General features: G+C 43.5%; 1 pseudogene; it reads right to left on the reverse strand.

Annotated features, from left to right (window-relative positions):
- Positions 1-252: 252 nt before the first annotated feature.
- Positions 253-2,590, reverse strand: LOC118167976 (annotated as a pseudogene).
- Between the last annotated feature and the right edge of the window lie 16,952 nt (positions 2,591-19,542).

Genomic DNA, 19,542 nt, shown 5'->3' on the forward strand with positions numbered 1-19,542 from the left:
TCCCTTGTGAGGAAGCTGTATTTTTTTTTTCTATACATATACATATATAAATTTCCCCAACAGAATCATATACAGATATTTATAATTAACAAGATACAGTGCAGACAAGATGGAGAACTTCTGCACAAAGGAAAAACAATGACAGAAAATCAAATGAAAGATTAAGACTTGACCCTTTCCTCACTATATTCTGGGATATTATATTTAGGTTTTTATTCCTATTGCATTGCCTCAAGTCTGAGCACTGGGATCTCTTCTGAAAATCCAGAATGTTTCAATGTTTCACCAAATGGCAATCCCATCCCACCAAAGCAACCAGCCTTCAAGACATGTCCAGCAGGTAGTCTCTGCAGAATGGCTATTGTTATGTCTCAAAGCCATGCTGGTTTACTACTGCAGATGCACTCTGGCAAGACTTGCTGTTTTCCCACTTTGATCATCTGCCTAGCAGAGTGTCAGCCAGCCATGGATATGATAGTGTGAACTGCTCAGAGATGCTCAGGCCACAACAGACAGGTAGGAGAAGTTCCACACTTCAGCAGCAGGTCCTTCAAGAAATGGCTGCCGTTGGTCTACCCTACCAGAGTGAAAATGTGTGTGAACCCTAGTAAACATTTTCTTTGTAGGGAAGGTCACTGCTGGGCTGGGCCAAACCTGCACTCACAGGGGAGCCCATCCCAGAGTGACTGCTGGAGGCCAAATGCCTGAAGCAGTGTGGGAAGATCACGGGCATCAGCTGCCCTGTACACGTCATTCTGCCCCAGCATGGAGAGGGCCATGCAAAGGGTGCTCCAGATGTTGTTGGACATAGCGCCGTGCTGCCCCCATGGACCTCAGCTCTTCTGCTGCATGTGCAAAGCCTCTAAGAGGTGCTCCACAGCCTCATGGTGGGCACCTCGGTTGATGCAGCTGATGCCCAAGTTGTATTGAGAGCAGATATACCCTGGCTGGAGTTCCAGTGCCTGTCGATATGCAGCCACAGCTTCTTCAGTCCAATTGCCATTGGCCAGGCTGCCACCAAGCTTGTTCCGTAGAAGATGGTCATTGGGGTGCACACTGAGTGCAGCACCGAAGCAATCCACAGCCTTCTTGTATTCACCAGTAAGGTTGAAAAGGATACCCAGACCACACTGAACATCAGGATCAACAATTGAGGGGCTGCCGTGCACAGCTGCTAAGAACAACTCTCTGACCTCCACAAAAAGTGAGTCAGACAGCAGAGAACCAAGCACATGCTTGGAATGCCCAAGATTTGTCCCTGAGGCACTCTCCTCAGGCTCCTCCTCAGGTGAGCATATGCTAGTTTGTGGCATTGCCAGTCCCACAGAGTCCTGTTTCTCAAAGGATTTGTTGGTGAAGCTCACCGCTAAAGCCCTACATGCTGTGAGCTTCCCGGTCTGCAGTTCCAAGCATTGTCTAACTGCCAAGAGTTCCTGTTTGTTTTGTGCTTGGCTGGTTCCCAGATATTGCCAGGCCTCCATATGATCTGGCTTCTGTCATACTTCAGCCGCAAAGAGCAAGTCAGCATTGGGGAGGTCACTTTTCGCCAAGTGCTTCTGCCCCTCTTCAAAAGCATCAGGGTGATCTCTCACAGGATTATCTTCTTCAAACTGATAATCCTTGTCACATGAAGAGGAGTTGAGGTCTTCATACTCAGTGAGCCAAGGGTGAGCCTCTGCATCTCTCATGGCCATCTCCTCCTATTCTGCCTGGAGTTTGTCGCAGAAGTACACATCTGACTCCAGAGCAGTCTTTGCCTGCTCAAATTCCGCATCAAGAGCTGACATGTTCCCAGATCGTGTAAATTGATACACCCAGGCATCGGATGCCCCCTGCTGCCGTACAAACTCAGCCGCCCATTGCTCTGCCTGATCTTGGTCTCTGTGCGTCACCTTATTAGCTTTGATCGATACCCTTCCGTCTTTGATCTGGTAGACAAACTTTAGGAACTGTTGAGTTTTGGATCATCCACTTTAGAAAGAAAATCACTAGCAGTTTTCTTAAGATCATCCTCAGGCTGATATTCCTCATACCATTTATCTGTCAATGACTGGTCTTCCGATTCTGCAAGACACAGTTTTTCTTCTGACTGCTCTACGTATTCTTCAGCCCACTTGGCAAGGGACACAGAGAGTGGATCTGTCACTTCAGCAATGAATTCCTGCCACCAGTCAGTCTGATTGTAATCTGAAGAGACATCACCAGCATTATCTGTTGCAGCCAAGAATTTGTGGGTAGTTTTCAGACAGTGCCAAGGCTGCCACACCTGGAGCTCGCTGAGGGGCCTGTCGGAAGCTTGACTGTTCAATCTCCTGCACCTCAGCCAATAGATCATCCGTTTTACAGGCCTGTGGTGCACGGGACAGTAAAGGGGCATTCTGCTCTTGCAGGAACTCTCCAACCAGCTCATTGTCAGAGGCTGCTCCCAGAGGTTTGGATTTGGCTGCTGCTCTGCGAGCCCTGGAGGGCCAGGCCGGGGAGCCCTGAAGCCCTTCCTGCCACAAGGCCTTGTCCTATGTGAAGGGGCCAGCCAGCTTCAGGAGGGGTTGGAGCCCCCGCACTCCGTTTCCACCAGCTCCCTCATGGCCATGGTGCAAGGCAAGGCCAGCGCCGAACCCGTCCTGGCTGCCCCTGGCCCGCGGGCGACACCGACACAAGGCGGGGCCGCCCCGGAGGGCCCGGCAGTCTGCGAGGCGGGCCTGGGCGCCCCTTCCGCCGGCGGGAACCGGGCCCCGAGCCCGGGCTCAGGGGCACGGCGACAGGGGGTTGGCGGTGCCGCGGGGCTCCCCGCTTCAGGAGAGGGCACCGGCCGCCAGCACGGCATGGAAGGCCGCACTCTGCCCGCCACGTGTGCCCCCGCGCCCGCTCTCGCCCCCGCGTGCCCTCAGCGGCCTCGGGGCAGCGGAACGAGCCGCCAACAGGGGGAGGAGGTATGAGGAGATTCCCCCCCCCCCAGGCTTCCGAAGCACTTCCCCCCCTTCTCTCTGCCTGGAACTCTCTGCCTGGCATGATGTTTCTGTTGTTCATCCAAAGGGTTCCTTTCCTGCTAGAGAGCTGGGACTGACCGAGAGGCAGCCACGCACAATAAATGTGTTCATAACAACTTTGGAACACCACTTTTACTACACTTTTAGTGTTACTAAACAGGGCTCTTCTCACTGAGGGACTTGGACTCCAGAGGCCTAACAGAAACACTAGATCTCAATGGCTAGGCATGTGCCTGGGCTGCATTTAGCAGCCAGGGACTCAGTTCCTTGACTGCTTCTTTTATTTGATGCCATACAACTCCTGCAAATAATACAGCTACTACTGCTCCAGCTGTGGAGAACTGGAGAGGATTAAGAGGTGCTGTAGAGGAGGAGTCGCTTCTGTGGGATAAGGATCTGATACTCCATTCTGCTCATCTCCCTTGGCAGGACAAAGGGAGGATTAAAAATATATTTTGCGGCAATTTTCTTTTTTGAAACAAGGAAGGAATAACCAAAGTCATGGTTGGGATTTACTTCTTCAGAAGTCCTAGGTTTGGTAGGCTGCAGGGGAAAATAATGAAATCTAGGTCATCCACCAGAGTCCAGCTGAGGTCAGTAAATCATTACTACCTAATGACTGTCTGTTAGCCTGTATGAAGTGAGTTGGTCTGCTTCAGGCTCCCACTGGGCAAATGTTTCCACAAAACTGCCACTGTAATTGGTGTTAATTGTCGGTGTCAGCAGAGGCTGTGAGGTGCTTGCTGCATGTCAGGGCTGAAGAACAGGAGCAAAGAAACAGCAAATGCTCAGCACCCGACAACAGATAGACAGTAGAGAGACCGCAACTACCACTCCACAGGCTGTCAATTCTACAATAAATGAGTAAACAAATATATATATATATATATTAAAAAGTGAAAAGTCCCAGGCTGCACGTGAGCTGTAGGCAGGCCAAGTGGAAAACAAACAGAAAACTCACGTGGGGCATAATATTAAGCAAGGACCACTGAACATAGGGTGAGCTAACCTTGCCACGTACAAAACTCTCTCCTTCTCCCCTGCTGAATGGAAGAAGACATTTGTGGCAGTCCCACATGGTCACAGTGTTTGGTATTCACCTCTCTTTTTCGCTGATCAAACATTGGCTGCTGTACCAGTATGGCCCCACATTACCAGTATGGTCCCAAACCCACCATAAGCATCATCCCAGGGATGGTAGTGATTCCCTTTGCTCACAAATCCAAGCTTGTCCCACAGAGGTGATACCACATTTGGTTTGCTGAGCCCCAGTCCCACTCAGTCCCTGCATGAACACCATGTTCTGTCAGGGAAGTCAGTATGTCAAAAAGGGTTTCCTTTGAAACTGGTTCATAAAGCTGTTACATTACCATCATTTTAGAAAGATACTGAAGTCATTATCAGATTGCAGGTGACTATTATCAGCACACAATAGAGGTGCATAATGACTTCCTGGAGAAAGATAGAACTGAGCTGTCTCAAATAAATAAAGCATTTTAATTTTATAGGTTCTACCCTGGGCATTTTAGAGATGGTTTACACAACTGTGTGGAAATGGTTCTCAATATGGCTTTTCCACAGTGGGCACTTCACAGTGACATTATACCGCAGGGTTAGGGAAAGAGCATCCCAGCTTGTTTGTGCTGTAATCTAGGCTTGCTACTTGCTGCAACATTTCAAATCCAAGAGAGCAGTAGTCAAGTTAGTCCTAAAAGGTTACAGGATGCCATCTGGAGTCATGAAACTGCTCCTTATCAGCCTGACAGCAAAACCATCTGGCTCTCCATCACATTGACTGGGACCTTTTTCACTAATAGCAACAAGACTTCATACTAAGTGTGATCCTAATAGCACACAAACTCTGTTTGTCACTTCCACAGCTTACATACTCTGTGTTCTGGTCAGAAAGCAAAGCAAGGGCAGACACAGGTTTATACCTCCTCCTCCTGCTCTCAGCTCTGTGTCCTTCACACATAAGGGTTTGTCTTTGTACACTAAGCCATAAGAAGCAGAACTGATAAAATATTCAGAAGGATTTTCAGTGACCTCTGCTGTAAGTCTCGCCTCCATCAAAATACAGCAGGCTCAGAAGGGAAGGGGAAGAGAAAAATTAGAACTAATGATCAGCTTTCTTGATCAGCCAAACAAATTTATTTAGTGCTCCCCCACCCCCTTTGTGCTTAATTTGGAGAAATGTTCCCACTTTCAGAAATACAACTGTCAGATGCCCTGGCCTCCCTATGCACAGTCCTGAAGGAAAGTGCATAGGGCTTTATCACCTCTTCTGCTGCAAATGCCAAGGAGCAATTGGAAATATATTTAGGGACCCAATATACTTGGTCTTTAAGAAGCAGCAGGACACTGGTGAAAAAACAAATTGCTGAAAAAAATAAAAAAATAGCAGGTCCTCCAGTTTGCTGGAATAAACCATTGTAACAATTAGAAAGGATGCTGCTTTTATTTGCTTATTTATATTTGGTGGGCTTAAATACTCTTTCTTCCTCTTTCTGCAGAAAGAGGCGCTTTGCCTCACAATGTCTAGCTGTATAACAGACAAAACTTTAGGTATAGATGGCTACAGCTTACTACCTTCTGGGAAGGTTTTACCAGGAAAGTAGATTTGGGGCCTTTTTTTTTTTTTTTCTTTTTCTTTTTCTTTTTTTCCTACCCATGGCTGCAACAAGACACACAACAGCTTGTACCTGTCAGCAAAACCAGTCCTTTTTCTTAACTGCCCTGCTGCTCAACGCTCTTATTTCACAATGTCAGGCACCGTGAGCACTTTAATCTGTTAAAAGGGCTCTTTTTTCCTTTTAACACCGAACCCATGTTTTATTTATCAGTCTTTGATTTAGAAACACTTAGAAGGCATAACACGTTTTCTAAGATGGATGACTTCTCCGTGGCTTTTGTGCGTGTCCATGTGTATGCACAGAGGTGTTGTCATTGCTGGAAGTCCAAAGGGAAGCATCTTTATAAAGAAACACTCTCTGGCATGTAGTCTGGGAGAACTGCTACTCTCTAAGAAAGGCTCCCTGAGCACATAGGCCTATAGAGCTGTCATGTGAAGGGCCAGACCCAGCTCTCACCGGTGGGAGTCTTAGCCTTGATTTCAGCGGGCTTTTTTCCACGTTCCATTGAAGGACGGAGAAACACTGCTCAATAAAGGGAGATGTAAAAACTATGCTGTTTCTGGGACTTTCCGAAGTCATCTGAGAAGAGTTAGATCGATCATCTCCAGCTGATAGTATAAAACTTAGTCATAGGTTACGGAAACTTAATTTCTTAGCTGCGGAAATAAGTCTCCACTCCCCACCCCACTGTGTTCATTGTTTCTTTGGGGCAACCATACTCCAGCCCCCACAAGCTGCCTACATCCTCTAGCATGTTCCCAGAGTTGTGAATTTCCCCCACCTCTGCCACTGCCCCATGCCAGCAGAGTGGGCGCATTGAGGGAAACCTGGAAAACCCCATTTCCCCAGAAGCAAACCAGAGAGCTCCCTGCCATGCATCACAACAAAAGGCCTCACTGGCCACACAAATTACTCAGTATTTGTGCTGAGGACAGCCAAAAAGGACTGTTGTACCTGCCAAGAGACTGGGCGTGCAAGCTTGCAGCTCATGCACTTTGTTGTTACAGAGGAAGATCGCCTTTAGCAGAGCTCAGCCATGCACCTGTGCCCAGAGCAGATGCACCCGTATGCGTGTTCATGTCTGGACTGCATGGCTCCATGACTCGTACTCTGCAGTGGAGCCTTCCCTAGCTCTGCAATATAAATAAATAAAATTAATAAATAGACTGATGATTAATCTAGTGTATAATTAGAGGTCACAGAGGACAATGGCTTCTCCAGAGAGTTGATGGCTTCACCTGAGATGGTGCCAGGGGTAACAGTAATTGGATGGCACGACCACCTTCTAACACTGTCTGCTCTTGGGACAGCCAGCCATCTGGGGTCCTGCTTCAGAGGACTGAAGGGTTATTGTGTTGCTTTGGGTTTTTCCAGGTGAGAGTGAGATCCTGGCTGCCTGCTCTTAAGCAAGGTTGGTTGGAAGTCCAGCATCACTTTGTGGATGCCCATTGTGGCCTGATTTACACCACTGGGTGCTGAACACAGGATGAAAGTCACTTTGGGATCAAAAGGAGTTTAGAGAGCATCTCCTGTCAGACAGGAATGATCAGGAATGCTCCAGCCATATTGTCCATGGGATCAGTCCCTGAGTTTGTTCCAATCTAACAAAGCTCCCCTACTCCCCATGTGAATCTCACTAATGTGTGAGCAAATCCTGGGATTATCTGATCAGGGACAAAAAGACCCCATTCTCAAAAGTCAAGGGATATTGCTTAAGCCCTAGGTACAAAACAGGCAAGAAGTGAAATCCCTCTTACTAATGTGCTAAATGCAGAGAAAATGGCAGAAAACTTCACTTTTCACTTTTTTTTTTTTTTCACTTCCCTCTTAAGTAAACAGGGCTGGGTCATGCCTAACCCAGTTAGTGCCCCAGTTAGTAAAACCAGACTCTTTTAAATATCCAAGAGAAAAATCACCAGCTCCTTGTATTGCATTTTATTACCACTACCCGTATTTCTAATTTTTTCTTCTGAGACATATCTGAAAGCAACACTTTTAGGTCTGCATTTAAAGTTGCAATGCCTCAGGGTGCCACCTCGATAACTCAATAGGCGCTCTGTGCTGCCAGCCTGGCAGCTGCCTCAGGGTCTGTCAGATGGCCATGAGGATGATGAGATGTCTAGACAGCGTTGAGGTCCTGATGGCTATTTGTCTTTCAATTGCATATCACTAGGAAGGAGTTGCTAGTATCTGGTTGCTTAAATAGAAAATTCTGTTCAAAACCACCGCTTGATTTGAGCATACTGCATATTGGCCCCATCTCCAGTAACAAAGTCATGTTTTCTCCCTGAAAATATGCCTCTTGCTTGACAGAGATAGCTCCATTACGTAATCCCGTCAATCAACTGCCAATCACTATTGTAACGGGGTGCCAAACACAATATTAAGATGAACATTAAAAAGCTGTCAAATAGGGCCTTATCTGTGCTCTTCATCTTAAATTTTCATTTTTGTTTTCTTCTCTCCTCTCCTCTCTGCTACTGGTGTGCAGTTTTCACTTCCCTAGTGAGGTCTCTGCAACGAGTCCTTGCTCTGTCCAGCAGCTACTGAGATGTTACTGAGGTTGGAAAAAGGGGAAGACTGAAATACATAAATACTTTCAAAAGAAATACAAACCAAAGTGACTTTTTCTTTTGTTTTATTCCTTTTGGAGACTTTTATTTCATTCTCCAAATGCATTAGCATGCAACAGTTGCTGTCCGTGTTCTCTGACCTGCTGATGACACAAGGACAAGGTCCGACCAAAACTTCTCTAAACTCATAATCTTCTTCCAACATCAGCAGGCAAAAGAAAAGCTATAGGAAGCAAGGGAAATACAGGAATTCTTCCAGCAATATGTAATTTACGGAGTTCCTAGGCTGGAGGTAATATCTGGAATATTGTATTTAATTGCCCCAGTAAGACCTCTTCCATCAAATTTGTTGATCCCAATTTGAACCCATTTGTATTTTTGGCCTCCACAACCTCCTGTGTCAAAAGGTTCCCCAATGCAATTAGTGCTGGGTGTGAAAAAGTGCTTCTTCATGTTTGTGCTAACTCTGCTTTTTGGGCAATTTCATCTGCCTGCCTTCTCAAGTGTTATATGATGAAATGTAGTTTCCTTTCATAATTCATGGGTCTGGGATATCTGGCACCTGTTTTTTCAGTATCAAAAAACATGGAAATGTTTTGTTTCCCTGTTTGTTTCCACACACTGCAGCCTGAAAACATGGAAATGTTTCCATATCCAAAAGATTATAAAAAACCTCGTTGGAAATTTTTCCCCATGATGTTTTGAATGCAGCCAAAGCAAGCAGGAACAAGCTTCCCACCTCATGTGAAATACTGTGATTTTGACTTCTTTTCCAGTTTGAAACAGAACAGGTATACATTTTGCAAAAAATAAATACAGTTTGGAAAGTGTAGTAGATTGCATTCCAAGTACGCAAATGTGTCCAATTACCTTAAAATTGAAAACCAAAACCCACCTTTCAAACACCATCTTTTAGTGAAAACAAAGCAAAAGAAAAAAAGCAAACCCAACCAACCCTCAAAAACCTTTATGCCAAATACTGCACTGTAAAATTCTTGATGTTTTGACATCAAGCACTTTGAGTTTTTTGCCTCTGAACTGAAATTCCATCAAACAAACAAATAAAAAACAAATGAAAAAAAAAAAAAAAGCAATCAAGCAACTCTCTGGAGGTATTTCTATTTTGAAGGAAGCCATGCTGGTAAAACTGTCTCATGACATCTTCTACATTGAATAGGTTAATCTCGGGAAAGAAAAATAACTGTGATTTCATCCATGGGTCTGCCCTGATGAGAAGGGTTGGTTTCAGCTTTGTGGCAACCTCGCTAAGCCACAGCAGCTCTTGCTGTGGGGCTGGTGCCATGGGCTGTTGTGCCAGGGCTTCTCTCTTGCTCAGTGCCAGGGCTGTGGGAATGGCCAAATCACAACTGTCATCGTGTCCTGTCAGACACCCCAACCAGCTGTCTGGGGCTGGTGTCATCTGGAAATCAGGTGGCTGGTTGCTCCCCAAACCCTGCCACCCATGGCAAATTTGGCAGTGCTGGCTCTCCATTTCTGATTTCAGTGCAGAAATGGTCAGGTGTTGGGACAGGACCCAGGAGCCATGTGCACCACACATTCTGCAATGAAATGGCATTTACCGGGCCACAGAGACTGTTTTCTTCCATTCCCTAGTAGTTTGACCAAATCCATGAGCAGGCACAATGCCATCTGCACAGGTGGACTTAAGTATAGGTAGCCAGGAGGTCACATATGTGCGTAAAAGACATTTGTTGAAAGCAGATGCTCTGAGCGAGTAATAAGAAAGTCCGGCGTTCCCTCACCTCATTAATCCAGCATCATCCCCGCCATTGGGCCAGAGTGGATTAACAACTAAAATAAAAATGGGAGCTATGGGCTGTGGCAGGTGAGATATGGCTTTCTTGATTCTGGTCATTGTTTTATTTTTGTCTCTTTTGTCTTTCCTCTATGAAATGGCCTATCAAGGGCCTTCTAGACTTGGTAACACATTTTGAGAGTTGTATGTGTCACTAGGGAAAAAAAAAAAAAAAAAAAAAGACTACCACCACTACCAACAACAAAAAGCACACACACACAAAAAAAGCCCAAATGTGCTTCACAGCTTTGTATGTGGATACGAATGCAGATTAATATTATATTAATGTAATGCAATTAAGGAAAAGCTGATGTTATTGTTTGAGACAGACATTATTTCCCCACAGAAGAGTAAATCAATTGCAATTATTGCACTTTCTGTAAGAATTTGCACATTTTAATCTAGGTCAGGTCTATTACTGAAATGAGGCACTACTATATTTTAGTTAGACTGAACAAAGGGCAGAGGCAGTGACAGGTACAACATGTAACTAATCATGCTGCATGTGTAACTCTTCAAGAGTTAATGAGGGACAAACTAAACCTAAACGCTCTCCTGAGTCTTTACATTCTTTACAAATAAAATAAAATACAAACAAAACAGAAAAAAAGTGGGGGGGGGAGGAAATAAAAAAATAATAATAAATAAATAAATAAAAAAGGCTGGCCTCTGTCTGCTTTTCCACTGAAGCAGCAGTAACACAAATCCTCTTCTGGAGCTATTTATTGCCACCACTCGAATGTGGTTGACACATTCGCACAATGACCCCTGCACCTGCAATTTGATACACAGGCAAAACAAAGGCATGAAGGGAAAGGGCTCAGCTTCCTCTCCTTAATTACTTCATCCAAAACAAAAGCCACCCAACGGGTTGTTTGGAAGAGAAAACAACATTGAGCACCCTGGCAGTTGCTTTGGACAAATGGTGTGTAAGTAAAATTACATCCCGATGTGGTGCCGGGGGGACCTGGAACATAGGTGCCACCAGCACCCTCCTCCTGTCCCTGCAGGAAGACCATGTTGCACAAATGGACAAAAGTTTTTATCGCATTTGGGCACCAAAGGCTGTCCCATGAGAGGGAGTTTGAGCTGAACTTTGGTGTGAGGGGAGAGATGGAGACAGGCTAAAGCAGCCAAGGCCAGGATGGTGACTTGGAGGAGAGGCAAAGGCAGATGTGACGTCTCTGAGCTAGACAGGGCCAAAACACAGCTGGAGCCTGCTAGGAACCAGGCTGGCCAAGAGCTGCTGTATCTCCGTTGTGCTATCTTAATGGATTTCACACAAGGGGCTTTTAAGGATTTATGCTTATTGTGTGTTCACAAGCCTGAGCCCTGGCTGGTGGCCCAGGAACGCCTTGGTGTCCCACCAGGCACAGCGGACACCCAGCAGACACTTGGAGCAGGCCTCGGCTGGGAGTCAGAAGGCCTCATGGGGACAGCTGTGGCTGCTGCCAACTCCCAGCTCTGACCAGCACCGGGATAGTCTTTTTCTAACCTAGTGTGAACCATGGGAGGGTTGAAGCTGGCGTCAGTGGCTTAATGCTGTACAAAGGTGGAGGGGAGCTGCTCCCTGAGCACCGGGCTCTGCTGAGGAGGCATTTCGTTGCTGCCTCCCCGCTGTGCGCTCTGGCACTTCTGTGGCAGCCCATGGGAAAGCAGCTTCCAACACGGCTGCCAAACACAACCCAGAGGTGGTGCTGAGTGCTTCACAGCTAGAGCTCACCCTCTGGCCTGGAAATAGGCCTAACACCATTTATAAAAATTAACATGTGATTGTGTGTATGTGAGATTAAAATAAATACCTGATATTTGGAAGTTAATTTCAAAAAAAAAAAAAAAAAAAAGTAAACGGCATTATTTCGTTGTATCTCATGCTTGAAAAGTTGCTGGTGTACCACTTTACTGCTACAATATCTTCAGCACTAGTGTGTGTTTTCATTTTTTTATTTTTTTTTATTTTTTTTTGTAAAAGCATCAAGCAGTTCAAAGATCATATTTTAAAGCTCTTTCATTCAGTCAGAGAAGGGAAAGCTCTAAATCATCCCAGTGTTGTATTTTTCCACATTAAAGAGCAATAACTAAGAACAACAAGAGCTAATCTATTCCATGTTTTCATGTCCCTCTAGCGACATGTTATAGGAATGGCTTTAATTGACATTTTGTCCTACAGAAAAAGCAGGCTTTCAAAAGGCACAAAGCCATGCAGACACCTAGCTCAAGAGCATGTTTGCTATGAGACTTATTATTATTTTTTCTAAGGGATTCCCAGAAATCACCACAAATATATTAGCAATAGCAAAGCTCTTGTTTGTTTGGACAGGGAAGTCTCCCTCGATTATGTCCTTTTAACTCAAATGGATTAAAACAAGCATCTAAAGGGAAATCCCTCTAGCATACCTCGCCAGAGCCCATTGCCTTCAGAGCACAGAGAGGCACACCTTTACCTCCCATCAGGATTTCACTCTTGTCTCCAGGCAATAAAATAAGACACAACTACTGTCTTTTCCCCTTTTTCCACACAAGGCCAGTGTGAAGGCATTGGGAAGGTGAAGTGAGGGCAACCACTGGCCCATCCCAGGTCTGTGCCACGTGGAGGGCTCAGTCATCCCACCACCACCTCCTGAATACTGAAAGCACTGCAGGAGACCCACAGCCTGCCTGAATCATTCCCTTTGTCTCTGGGCTACCCAGGAGGATCTGTCAGAAATATGTGGCTAATTGTTTGGTTTCGAACCACGTGATTCGATGGAGGAGCTGGGCTCGAGACATCTGTTTTTTTGCAAACAAGCTAATTCTCCTGCCCCCTATCTGGAGAAGCAAATGCCTTAGTCCTGGTTAACAGCTGAGGTTCATGCTATCTCTGAGAATCTTAGAGGGAGCAAGATGTGCTGTATTAACTCTCCTGGCCAGAGCAGGATAAGGAGTGGCTCAATTCTCCTGCATCCCAGTTAAACCAGATGCTAGCAGAGACAGCAGTCAGAGGGACACACAGGTTCTTGCACAGCTCTCATGAGATTTTCAACATCTAAACACATACATGTTAGCTTTCTACTTAAGAGGCTTATTTTATGGCTGTTGCATACCACACATATCTGTTCACATCCATAGTTTCTGAGGTATCCTTGGCCATGTCCATACCTGTGGTTTCTGCCATACCACGCTAAGGACAGACATTTTTGGAAAGTAGTTGCTTCTCCTAAATGATGATACATAGATATACAAAGCAAGAGATAGAACAAAAAGGGAGGAATCCTCCCTCATTCTGCTCATTATGCCTCTGCCAGGATAGGGAGAGAGGAAAATGAAGGCATGATCCACATAGACTGTCCCAGATGAGAATCCAGACTTGAATACCATGTAAGACAAGCTCTTAGCTTAACATGCCCTATCTATTGACTATATCGTATTGGCTTTTATGAATATTTCATGCATTCTCCCTTCTCCCCACTGCATTTATTTGTTAAACAGAATTTATTAAAAATGAAAAAAAAAAAAAAAAAAAAAAAAGCCCTTTGAGGAACGTTTATTTTTCCGACTTATGGGATGATGTAGTCAAAAACATATTTTAAAGATTTAGCAGAATTAAACACCAGACATTAAAGCAGGGAGAGAGCCAATTAAGGATGTTACATAGTAACAGGGCAGTCGATAAGCCATAAATCCATTGAGTTGTCTTGGTGGTGAAATGGTTTTAATCAGAACTAGATAAAAGGTATTCAGAAGACATTCACTACGTATTGAAAGTATGCTTAATGCACACATTTTTTAACTCTTCTCCTGGAGGTACAGAACATACGGTGAGTTTGCTATAGCAGAAAGCCATCTTCACAAGAAGTCGATATGTATATATATATGTATTTCAATTACATCTCAACAAAATGGCAAAAGGACTCAGCAGTGCAGAAATTGTATATATAGGACAGACAGAAATCACTATAATATTTTTTTTACTTATTCTAGCTGCACAAACTGATCCTTGTCTAAAATTTATACTGCAGGCCTCTATGCGTTTGAACACAGCACTTTGTTTTAAGGATGAGATTTTATAGTGACCATAATCTGTATCATCAGTAAGATTAGGATTTTTTTTTTTTTTTTTTTTTTTTTTTTGCATTTCTATATGCACACAGCTGGGGCGGGTGACAGAATCTCCTGATGATGAGCGTAGTTTTTGCTCCCATAGCAACCTGTAGGTCCCATTCTCTTTTTATTTACACCTTTCATATATTCTTCTCTAAACACTGGTGAAAAAAATCCTGAGCAAAACCTCAACCTGGAACTGAGGAAGCAACAGTGGTTGCAGCACAGATGGTGAAAGGGCCCCTAACCCCTGTTCTTCTTGCAGAAGACACCCCTGCAATGGAGTAGAAGGGCTGTAAAATGGTGTGTTCCACTCATCTCAGCTTTTGAACAATGCACTTCACTAAAATGAAATCCAGCTTCTCCAAAAACATCTGTGGAATTAAAGCAGCACAACATTGATGGTATGGAGCAGAGAATTAGATTTACTATACTTAAAGGAATCAATTGAGGAAGATTACAAAAGGAAGGGCAAACTCAAAGTCTTCAGCTATCATTAAAACTATTCATTTCCTTAGCAAGGCAGAAAATTGGATAGCTCTCCTTCTGTTCATAATTTAACGGCTTGTGTTCAGTCACAGCCCTACCTACCTGCTTAAAAGCAAATCATATGTAGCAGTGATACACACTCATTACCATCCTCTCTCAAGATAATTTGACAGTTCCATGGCATGGTGCCACAGTTGGTCGTTATCCCTATCCCCAGTATGACACTCTCCTGCAAGATGCTGCAGTGACAAAGAAATTTCTGGTAGCTCCATTTGGCTTTCTTCTTCTGGTCAGCATCCACTCCAAAGGGAAGTGCTCAAGGGATATTACAGAGGAATGCAGGCATAAAACAGGCATACTGCTTTTGTGTCTTTATTATTTTTAATTATTTTAATTATTCCTATTATTATTATTATTATTATTTAAATATTCACTAAGGAGCAGTTAACTGGAAATGATGAAGTCAGAAAAGAATCTCTCACCCTTAAATGCTGGAAACTGTCCCCCATTCCTCCCACCAACCGTCTGCTTCTTCTCCAGCTGTGACTTTCTCATAGAGCTCAGGGAAGTCAGTAAAAGGGGGCTAGAGGAGGCTTATTCAGTCCTCTCTCTTACAACTACATGTTTACTGTTATGCCAGTTATGCTCCACCACCACTGCCCTTTGTGCCCCAAGAGGTTAATAGCTTATCAGTCCAACAATAAGTTTATTACAAAATTAATGTTAAAAAATAATGAAACAACCTCCAACTCCATCATTTTCTGCCTTATTGTCAAATGTCCCACCATTTAGACGTGATTTGCATGATTTATTGTGCATATGCTTTTTCTCTGTCTCCAAGCCCAGAATTATCTTCTATTGAGGCCGTATCAGCTGCTGGTGCTTGCAGATTGCTTTTGTCCTTTCCAACCTGCAAAATATCATCTGCAGAATCCAAATCACTGTCTGCTTATTCTCTTATCTTCCACTTCTTTTACCCATCAATAGCCAAGCTGTGCTGTTCGGTAACTACAACATATTGTAGGAAGGAACTGATAAGTACATCAAACAGCATTCACAGACTACACACAAACATGCACCACTGACATTTTTTATTGCCTGTGACAAGTTACCCATCCCCATTCGGTCTTTCCAGATGCATAATGCAGATTTCAAGTCTGGGTCACTGTAGGTAATCTTTAATATAAAGAACTTATCCATATATAATCAGAGCTAGAATTTGAAAACCGTATGCTGACAAATAGCACGTTTCTTTATAGTATTAAAAAAAGATGACTATATAAATATAAGAATGAGAGAGCTAAGTTATTGTGTAAATATGGAGTCATCAGACAATGTCCAGTGATTTAATGGAAGCAATTTAAGATTTCTCCTTAGCAAAGGTGTTGTATGACTTCCAAGTCAATTGCTTTGCTAAGTAATATCCTCTTTATATAAAATTCACACCACTGATCCGGGTTGTGCTACAGATGATTGGGAATTCATACACAGTTGGGTATTGAAGATTACTTGAAGAGGGGTATCTCTTTAAATTGCTTACTTTGTGATCTGCTCAAAATCACATGAAATTAGCTCTGCATTTTCCAAACAGCTACAGAATTCTCAGTGATGCAATTCAGTCATTTAGAAGTTCATAAAGTATAAAATAAAATTTCATATTTTGGGGTAAAGGCTAAGCAGAAAAAGTGATCAGTGGACCTCTTCTTTAGACTGGGGCTGGATTGGTAGCATAAACTTTCTGTGTCATTCAGTGCAAGCAAAGAAATGCAATCTTAGGGTAACTTGGACTGCTCAGGAGATAAAATAAAATAAAAAGGTTAATTTTGTTATTCTGTCAAGGGGTCCCCATGAAATTTGGGTAAAACAACTGCTTGTTCCACTCTGATTGTGAGTTTCCTTCTGTCAAATGGCATTCATTCTTCCCTGGGTGCTTTTTTTTTTTTTTTTTTTTTTTTTAATTTTTATTTTTGGAAGTGGCTACAGAAACCAAACAAAGACTAAACAAAGGATTTCTGCTCTAATGAGTCCTGCACCTAAATCTGATCCAGTCAAATTTGGGTTCTACTGAAATATATCATCTAAATTATCAATTCTACCGCAATGTATATTATGTGTGTGCATTCAGTATTCCCACAGTGGCAGGGCTGGAAAAACATGATACAGGCTTTAATATTAAATCAAGATTGTTGCAGATTAAGTTTCACATATGTTTTGACTACAGTTGTATTTTTTCACTATTATTTTAGTTTGTCATATTCCACATGCTTTTAAAATGTTAACTAATCTTCTGCAACTGTTAATCAGTTCCTCACTACCAAACTTTAAAAAATGCAATCTGCAAAACACGGAATTATGAAAAGGAGATATAGGTGTCCATTTTTGAGGTTTGAGCTGTGATTGACAAGTGGTTCTGTTGTTCTTAAAGGGAAAACATCTGTAAAGATGTAAGCCATCAGGAATGATAACCTCTGAACTCTCACCCCATGCTGAGCTCCAGTAAATGAGTGCACCTCTCTCTCCTGCCAAGTGTAACGTGATACAGATGTGAAGGTTGCACCGCAGGCTGTTTTTATGGCTTTGAATCTTGAAGTTAGATTGGGAGGATTATTAAAACAGCAAATATGGGATCACAACAAATTAAAATTAATAAAGTGAGAGGAGCAACTATGTATTTTATATCAGTTTAAAAAGAGTAAAAATTTTTAGATAGAGAAACAAAATACTTAATAAATTTTACCAGAACCTTCAGGAAAGATTCCAGCTGGGTCTTGGAGAATATTATAAGGTCACCAGCTTCTACATAATTTTAAAAAATGAAGAGAAAGAAAGCATAAACTAGTTTTACCTCAGTAAGCAATTAGTATCTGCTGTAGCTGAACTAAATGACACTGTAATGCAGGTATTAACAGCATGCAATATTGCAGGGTAAAGAAGTAAGTTAGCCCCCAGTTTCACAAGTTGTAGAAAGCCCTGTAGTTGTGCTCAGACAGCCACATAACTAAACTCCGGCCACAAATCCTTCTCCAGTATGTTTTCCCCCAGGACTGAGGTTTGACAGGAAACACATTCCACAAACCTTTTAATTTAGCTTGGCCTTTTTTTAACGAGAAAGGATGTTTTTATACAGACGTGCTCTGGTTTTCCTTTCCCTTCCAGCACACATATCAGTCAAATAAATATTATCAAAGGATTAAATATCTTGTGCTTCTCTAGGATATTTCATCCGAGTATATATCCAAAGTGCTTCACAAACTTTAATTAATCCCCTGCTGAGAGCAGCGCTGATAGACACACGTTGCAGATGAGCACGTGAAGAGGGCCGGCTGGTACAAGAGCCTCTTGCAACCACACAATGAGCGAGCTGCGGGGCCAGCAGGGGAGTCTAGCCATACCCTCCTCTCATGCTTTTTTTTGCTCAGTTTTCTCAGATATTTGCAATTTGTCTCAGGCAGTAAGGACAGCTATTTCAAGCTCAAGTGGGCAAAAGCATCGCCAACTCTCTCTCGCCCACAGTGTCCTTCCTCCGCCAGTGACCCTGATGGAAGCTGTGGTGTGGCTCAGCTGTGCACTTAAGTTTTTGCAGGCCCTGTCCACCTTCCCAGGGCATTGGCCTTGGGTCCCAGGTGGGATGGAGCAAGACGGGGGCCTTAAATGTAGCTCAGACCAGCATGGGAAATCATAAGGTGTCTGAAGTCTGCCTTCTGATGTCTCATTTAAGACACCTGAATTATATTATTTCTCTGGATGTCAAAAACCATCACCAGAACGCATGTGATCTCTCTGTACCTGAGACTACAAGGGTTTGGGCAGGTTTTTTCTTTTCTTTCCTTCTTTGCAAAAATGTGTCAAAGACATAATTTATTACAATGAAACCGTGAACATACAAAACAAAACTGACGTCTCCTCACTTCAAATGCCTTTGTGCCTAGAAGACAGGAGAGAAAAAGACAATTGATATGGGCAAACAAAACCATATTTTACCTCTTTCTCCTGTCTCCCAGACTGTAATAGGCTGTGGTCTGAAGCTCAGAGGACTTTTGTTTGATATATATGCGTTTTTTTTAGCAAGCCTTACTGAGATTTGTAGCAGGACCAGCAGCAGGAGGACCTGTGTTAGGGGAAGCAGGTTGTTAGAGCACATGCCTTTTCTCCCTGGGAGCTATCAGGTGAACAGAGGCTGTAGTAGGGTTTTTGGAGCATCTCAGTATGGCTCCCTGGGAATTTTTTGTGACTCATTGGCAAGCTGATCACCGTGGAAAATGATGATGCTCCCAGCATATTTCTTTGGTTTGATCTATCTATTAGTAGACTTAGCTTTTTGTTTTGTTCTGTTTTAATGACCATAAGGATGTTTCTGCTGAGCCAGCAACACTGGCATCTGTATGAAGTATGAGCAGGATGGGAAGCTGCACATATAGCAACAGCCTTCAGGCCCAGGCTCTGCTCCAGCTGGGCTGTGACTTTCTAGATGTCACGAGTAGGCAGATGCCAAGCAGAAGCATCCAAGTTTCATTTCAGATTCACCAAGGGAGGAGAGTGCAATTAAATTCTCATGTCTATGCAATCTCATGGGGCTTTTGGAGAATCACAGAACACAGGCTGGTAGGACAAGGAGCCATGTGATGACGGAATTATCCACAGCACCATTTTGCCAGCTGAATCCTGAATAACAAAGTCAATGAAAAGGGCTATTCAGTCATCAGTTTTCAAGAATTCAATATAAAAGGTTTTCATCCAAAATATGGGCATTAAACTCACACGAATTTTAAAAACTAGTAGATCAAGCTGCCAGAATGTTTGGCTTTCCATTCTGAAATGCTGAATGAGACTTTGAAGAGACAGCTTGTGCTTGGAAATGGTTGTTTAAATACATGTATATAGGACTGATTTGTCCTGCCAGGCTGGGGGACAATAGTTCTCTGGGCTACGTAGTCCTCTACGCAGGCCTGCTAGCAGTCTCCAAA

Source organism: Oxyura jamaicensis, chromosome 5 (assembly GCF_011077185.1).
Source record: "Oxyura jamaicensis isolate SHBP4307 breed ruddy duck chromosome 5, BPBGC_Ojam_1.0, whole genome shotgun sequence".
Taxonomy (NCBI): Eukaryota; Metazoa; Chordata; class Aves; order Anseriformes; family Anatidae; genus Oxyura; species Oxyura jamaicensis.